Below are 7,225 nucleotides of genomic sequence, written 5' to 3' on the forward strand. Positions count from 1 at the left end.
AGCTGTGCAAGTCATGCGTGGCTTCAAGCTTGTCTAGAAAAGCCCAGCTTTAAACTGTGTAAGGCAAGCTCAGCCTTAATCTCTAGGAAAGCCCTAGAGCTGTGCAAGCCATGCATGGCTTCAAGCTTGTCTAGCAAAGCCCGGCTTTGAGTTGTGCAAGCCAAGCTCAGCCTTAGTCTCTAGGAAAGCCCTAGAGGTGTGCAAGCAAATCTCAGCCTTAATCTTCTCTAGAAAAGCGCAGCTTTGAGCTGTGCAAGCCAAGCTCAGCCTTAATCTCTAGGAAAGCCCTAGAGCTTTGCAAGCCCTGCGTGGCTTTAAGCCTGTCTAGGAAAGCCCAGCTTTGAGCTGTGCAAGCAAAGCTCAGCCTTAATTTCTAGAAAAGCCCTAGAGCTGTGCAAGCCTTGCATGGCGCTAAGCCTGTCTAGGAAAGCCCAGCTTTAAGCTTTGCTCATGATGCTCAGCCTCGAGTTTTTCTAGGAGAGCCAGGTTTAAGCTGCGCTCAGCCTTAGGCTGAGCTTAGGTTGCGGCAGCAGCCCCGCGCCCCCCCCGGCGGCACCCCCGAAGCCCCCCCCAAAGCCGAGCTGACCCCAAAAGTGGGGCGAGAGGGAGCCTAAGCCCAAGCCTAAGCCCCCGCTTTGCAAAGCCACTCACCGGCGGAGCCATCGCCGTGCACCAAAAGGGGGGGGGGGGGGGGAGGGGGGGATCCCCGCAGAATATGGGCGCGCGACGCCGTGACGTCATCGGGTGGGGGGGGGGGGGGGGGGGGCTCGGTTTTGGGGTGAGAAACCGGTCGAGGAGGAAATTCTCGCGCCGCGGTGAACTTCCCCTTCTGGCGGCGACCTTTTCCCGCCCCCCCCCCCCCCCCCCCCCGGCGCTTTCACATCATCTTTCGGTGAAGCCCGGCGGCCACCGACTTGGCGACAGGCCGAAGGTGGCTACCGGTTCTCCCAAGGTGGCTACCGGTTCTCCGAAATGGCCGGTTCGTACCGACAAACCCGGCCTAAAACGGGAAAAACCTGGGGCTTCTTCTCCGCAGCCAGCCGCAGAGCTCCTGATATCTTCCCGCTGATCTCCTGCGCCGCCGACGGCTGCGCCGACAGCGTCACCTTCGGCTGCTTGGTCAGCGATTTCTTCCCCGAACCCGTCACCGTCACCTGGGTCTCCAAGGTGGGAGGGGAAACCGCGACCTTTCCGGTTGTAGCGGACAACGGCAGCTACTACACCGTCAGCAGCCAAATCACCGTCCCCGCCGACAGCTTGAGCGGCAACACCTTCCAGTGCAAGGTTGACCACAGCGCCACCGGCACCGTCACCGAGGACATCCGAGGTGGGAAGAGGCAACAGGGTGTCGCCGCCGGTATCGCGCGACGGCTTGGTGGGCCTCTAAATGGGTTGGTCTTGAGCCCAGCCTTAAGCCCAGCCTTGCACGATGGCTTGGTGGCCATCTAGATGGGTTGGTCTTGAGCCCAGCCTTAAGCCCAGCCTTGCACAATGGCTTGGTGGACCTCTAAATGGGTTGGTCTTGAGCCCAGCCTTAAGCCCAGCCTTGCACGATGGCTTGGTGGCCACCTAGATGCGTTGGCGTTGAGACCAGCCTTGGTCCAAGCCTTGCACGATGGCTTGGTGGCCACCTAGATGGGTTGGTCTTGAGCCCAGCCTTAAGCCCAGCCTTGCACAATGGCTTGGTGGCCACCTAGATGGGTTGGTGTTGAGCCCAGCCTTGGTCCAAGCCTTGCACGATGGCTTGGTGGCCACCTAGATGGCTTGACCTTTCTCCCAGCCTTACATGATGGCTTGGTGGCCACCTAGATGGGTTGGTCTTGAGCCCAGCCTTAAGCCCAGCCTTGCACGATGGCTTGGTGGCCACCTAGATGGGTTGGTCTTGAGCCCAGCCTTAAGCCCAGCCTTGCACGACGGCTTGGTGGCCACCTAGATGGGTTGGTCTTGAGCCCAGCCTTAAGCCCAGCCTTGCATGACGGCTTGGTGGCCACCTAGATGGGTTGGTCTTGAGCCCAGCCTTAAGCCCAGCCTTGTGCGATGGCTTGGTGGACTTCTGAAGGGCTTGGTCTTGAGCCCAGCCTTGCCTGATGGCTTGGTGGACCTCTGAAGGGCTGGTCTTGAGCCCAGCCTTAAGCCCAGCCTTGCACAATGGCTTGGTGGCCACCTAGATGGGTTGGTCTTGAGCCCAGCCTTGGTCCAAGCCTTGCACGATGGCTTGGTGGCCACCTAGATGGGTTGGTCTTGAGCCCAGCCTTGGTCTAAGCCTTGCACGACGGCTTGGTGGCCACCTAGATGGGTTGGTCTTGAGCCCAGCCTTAAGCCCAGCCTTGCACGATGGCTTGGTGGCCACCTAGATGGGTTGGCGTTGAGCCCAGCCTTGGTCCAAGCCTTGCACGACGGCTTGGTGGCCACCTAGATGCCTTGGCCTTGCTCCCAGCCTTACACGACGGCTTGGTGGCCACCTAGATGGGTTGGTCTTGAGCGCAGCCTTGGTCCAAGCCTTGCATGATGGCTTGGTGGCCACCTAGATGGCTTGGCCTTGCGCCCAGCCTTACACAACGGCTTGGTGGCCACCTAGATGGCTTGGCCTTGCTCCCAGCCTTGCCTAACGTCTTGGTGACCTCCTAGGTGATGATGTATGTCCTACTAAGCTCAACGTCAACGTCAAGCTCCTGAGCGACCCAAACAAGTACCACGCGGAGGGGAAGGTCCTGCTGCTGTGCCTCATCGAGGGCAACCGAGCCGGCGACGCCCGCGTGGAATGGCTGAAGAACCACGAAGTGGTGACCCTGGGCCAGGAGGACACCGCCTGTAGCACGTGCTCCCACAGCGAGGCCACCTTCAGCAGCCAGGTCAACGTCACCCAGGAGAGCTGGAACCACGGGGCCGAGTACTCTTGCAGGGTGACCCACCCGTCGCTGAAGGCACCGGTGGTCGCCAACATCAGCACCTTCTGCTCAGGTGAGGCTGGAGGAAGCCGGGGTTTCCTGAAGGTCGCGGTTGGCTGGAAGGTGGAGAAGGTCGGGGGGTTGGTTGGCTGCGGGGAGAGAGCGCAGCCGGGCGGGGCAACCGGCCACGGATGGGGGGTGGGTGGAGAACCGGGGGGGTGGGTGGAGAACTGGGTGGTTGGTGGAGAACCGGGTGGTTGGTGGAGAACCAGTTGGTTGGTGGGAAACCAGTTGGTTGGTGGAGAACCAGTTGGTTGGTGGGAAACCAGTTGGTTGGTGGAGAACCAGTTGGTTGGTGGGAAACCAGTTGGTTGATGGAGAACCAGTTGGTTGGTGGGAAACCAGTTGGTTGGTGGGAAACCAGTTGGTTGGTGGAGAACCAGTTGGTTGGTGGAGAACCAGTTGGTTGGTGGAGAACCAGTTCGTTGGTAGGAAACTGGTTGGTTGGTTGGTGGAGAACTGGGTGGTTGATGGAGAACTGGTTGGTTGGTGGAGAACTGGTTGGTTGGTGGGAAACCAGTTGGTTGGTGGAGAACCGGGTGGTTGGTGGAGAACCAGTTGGTTGGTGGGAAACCAGTTGGTTGATGGGAAACCAGTTGGTTGATGGGAAACCAGTTGGTTGGTGGGAAACCAGTTGGTTGGTGGAGAACCGGGTGGTTGGTGGGAAACCAGTTGGTTGGTGGGAAACTGGTTGGTTGGTGGAGAACTGGTTGGTTGGTAGAGAACCGGATGGTTGGTGGAGAACCAGTTGGTTGGTGGGAAACCAGTTCATTGGTAGGAAACTGGTTGGTTGGTTGGTGGAGAACTGGGTGGTTGATGGAGAACCAGTTGATGGAGAACCGGGTGGTTGGTGGGAAACCAGTTGGTTGATGGGAAACCAGTTGGTTGGTGGAGAACCAGTTGGTTGGTGGGAAACCAGTTGGTTGATGGGAAACCAGTTGGTTGGTGGAGAACCGGGTGGTTGGTGGAGAACCAATTCGTTGGTAGGAAACTGGTTGGTTGGTTGGTGGAGAACTGGGTGGTTGATGGAGAACTGGTTGGTTGGTGGAGAACTGGTTGGTTGGTGGGAAACCAGTTGGTTGGTGGGAAACCAGTTCGTTGGTAGGAAACTGGTTGGTTGGTTGGTGGAGAACTGGGTCGTTGGTAGGAAACTGGTTGGTTGGTTGGTGGAGAACTGGGTCGTTGGTAGGAAACTGGTTGGTTGGTTGGTGGAGAACTGGGTGGTTGGTGGGAAACCAGTTGGTTGGTGGAGAACTGGTTGGTTGGTAGAGAACCAGTTGGTTGGTGGAGAACCAGTTGGTTGATGGGAAACCAGTTGGTTGGTGGGAAACCAGTTGGTTGGTGGGAAACCAGTTGGTTGGTGGAGAACCAGTTGGTTGGTGGGAAACCAGTTGGTTGGTGGAGAACCGGGTGGTTGGTGGAGAACCAGTTGGTTGGTGGGAAACCAGTTGGTTGATGGAGAACCAGTTGGTTGGTGGAGAACCGGGTGGTTGGTGGAGAACCAGTTGGTTGGTGGGAAACCAGTTGGTTGGTGGGAAACCAGTTGGTTGGTGGGAAACCAGTTGGTTGACTGGGTGGAGAAGATCGCGAACTGGCTGCTGGGGAGGAAGGGGGAGATGGTGGGGTTCTGGAGAAGGTCGAGAACTGGAAGGGGTTGGTGGACCCCCCCAGACGGTTGAGATGGACGGACGGTTAAGACGGTCGGACAGACGGACGGGGGGCGGGGGGGGGGGGGAGGGGGACCCCTCGTGGCATTTGGCGTCCGCCCCTCCGCCCGCTCAACGCCGCTCCCTCCCCCGCCCCACCCAGATGTACCAACGGTGGAGGTCACCATCCTCCCGCCCTCCTTGGAGGACCTCTACCTCAGCCAGAACGCCAGCCTCACCTGCGTGGCCACCAACCTCAAGTCGCACGAGGCCGTCAAGTTCTCCTGGAGCCGGGAGAGTGGCAACAACGCCTTGGATGTCACCTCCGGGCCGGCGGTCAAGTTGGAGAACGGGCTTTACCGCCTCACCAGCACCCTGAAGATCTGCGCCGACGAGTGGAACTCCGGCGAGAAGTTCACCTGCGCCGTCAACGTCCCCGAGCTCGAGCAGCAAATCACCAAGTCCATTAAGAAAGACATAGGTAGGCGCTTCTCCGCTGGAAGGGTCTTCTCCACTGGCGAGGTCAACTGGGAGGGTCTACTGGAAGAGGCTAGTCTACTGGGAGAGTCAACTGGGCCAGTCTACTGGAAGGGTTTGGTCTACTGGAAGGAACTTGTCCACTGGAAGGGTCTTCTCCACTGGCGAGGTCAACTGGGAGGGTCTACTGGAAGAGGCTAGTCTACTGGAAGGGTCTAGCCTACTGGGAGAGTCAACTGGGCCAGTCTACTGGAAGGGTTTGGTCTACTGGAAGGGTCTAGCCTACTGGGAGAGTCAACTGGGCCAGTCTACTGGAAGGGTTTGGTCTACTGGAAGGGTCTAGCCTACTGGGAGAGTCAACTGGGCCAGTCTACTGGAAGGGTTTGGTCTACTGGAAGGGTCTAGCCTACTGGGAGAGTCAACTGGGCCAGTCTACTGGAAGAGGCTAGTCTACTGGAAGGGTCTAGCCTACTGGGAGAGTCAACTGGGCCAGTCTACTGGAAGGGTTTGGTCTACTGGAAGGGTCTAGCCTACTGGGAGAGTCAACTGGGCCAGTCTACTGGAAGGGTTTGGTCTACTGGAAGGAACTTGTCCACTGGAAGGGTCTTCTCCACTGGCGAGGTCAACTGGGAGGGTCTACTGGAAGAGGCTAGTCTACTGGAAGGGTCTAGCCTACTGGGAGAGCCAGCTGGGCTAGTCTACCGGAAGGGTCTAGCCTACTGGGAGAGCCAACTGGGCTAGTCTACTGGAAGGGTCTAGCCTACTGGGAGAGCCAACTGGGCTAGCCTACTGGAAGAGGCCAGTCTACTGGAAGGGTCTAGCCTACTGGAAGGGTCTGGCCTACTGGGAGAGCCAACTGGGCTAGCCTACTGGAAGAGGCCAGTCTACTGGAAGGGTCTAGCCTACTGGAAGGGTCTGCCTTACTGGGAGGGCCAGCTGGGCCAGCCTATTGGAGGAAGTCAGCCCACCGGGCGAGCTCTGTCCCTCCCACCGCCCTTGACCTTCTCTCGCGCCCACCCCCACAGCCGCCTCCGTGACGGCGCCTTCCGTCTACGTCTTCCCGCCGCCGGCCGAGGAGTTGGCCCGTCAGGAAACGGCCACCTTGACCTGTTTGGCCACCGGGTTCCGGCCTCGGGACATCTTGGTGACCTGGACCCAAGAAGATCGTCCCGTTGCTCCCGGTAGCTTCACCATCTTTGGTCCTGAAGAAGAAGGAGATACCTACACCGTTTACAGCAAGTTGAGCGTGCCGGCAGCCGACTGGCAACGCGGCGACAGCTTTGCCTGCGTGGTCGGCCACGACGGCATCCCCATGCACTTCGTGCAGAAGAACCTGGACAAAGCCCTCGGTAAACCCCACCGCCGTCAACGTCTCGGTGATCCTCTCCGACTCCGACGTCACCTGCTACTGAGCTTAGCGCGGGGCGGGCGCGCCGGGGCTGTAATTCCGCATCCGAATAAAAACCGAGCCTAAAAAAAACCCCACCGTAACGACGCCCAAAAAACCCGCCCCTCCAACCCCCCGTTATCGCGCGCCTTGGGGGTCGTCTTCGTCCGGGGCGTGCGTCCCCCCCCCCCTCCCCCGCCCCTCGGGGAAGCCCTTCCCCCGCGCCGGTGGGGGTGAATGAAGGGGGGGGGACGCCCAATCCCTCGCTCCGTTGAGCGGCGTCACCTCAGAAGGGTGATGGAGGGGGGGAACCCACCCAGCCGCTCACGGGGCGGCTGGGAGGCCTCTCCTCGCCAACCACGCCCCTCCTTCTCCAAAAATCTCCCCAAATCGGGGCTTTTTCACCTTAAAAATCGACCGGCCTCCCCCGACGGCGAGGCGGGGAGAGAAGGAACGCGCTTTCCCCTCCTTTTCGGCCATTTTTTGGCGGCGTTTAGAGTGAATTGGGGTGAAAAATGAGGGGGGAAAGGACTTTTGGCTGCCCGCACCGAAAATCTCGGTGGTGCCGTTGCTGGCGGGAGGGGTTTTGGGTGGAAAATGGGGGGAAATGGGGTTTTTTTGGCTCCGCGCCCCCCCCCAAATCCTCGGGGCCCTTGAGGTTTTTGCAAGGATTGGGGGGAAATGGGGGGAAATGGGGGGAAATTAGGGGGAAATGGCTGAAAATGGGGGGAAAATGGGGGGAAAATGGGGGGGAAATGGGGGAAAAT

General features: G+C 59.3%; 1 gene segment (V, D, J or C); it reads left to right on the top strand.

The window, feature by feature from the left end:
- Positions 1–972: 972 nt before the first annotated feature.
- Positions 973–6,420, top strand: LOC309604068 (Ig mu chain C region secreted form-like; the record flags this gene model as incomplete). The annotated part of the segment is given in 4 exons: positions 973–1,327; positions 2,629–2,961; positions 4,758–5,075; positions 6,097–6,420.
- Positions 6,421–7,225: the final 805 nt, after the last annotated feature.

The sequence above is a fragment of the Platalea leucorodia genome, assembly GCF_965183815.1.
Source record: "Platalea leucorodia genome assembly, contig: HAP1_HAP1_SCAFFOLD_328, whole genome shotgun sequence".
Lineage (NCBI taxonomy): Eukaryota > Metazoa > Chordata > Aves > Pelecaniformes > Threskiornithidae > Platalea > Platalea leucorodia.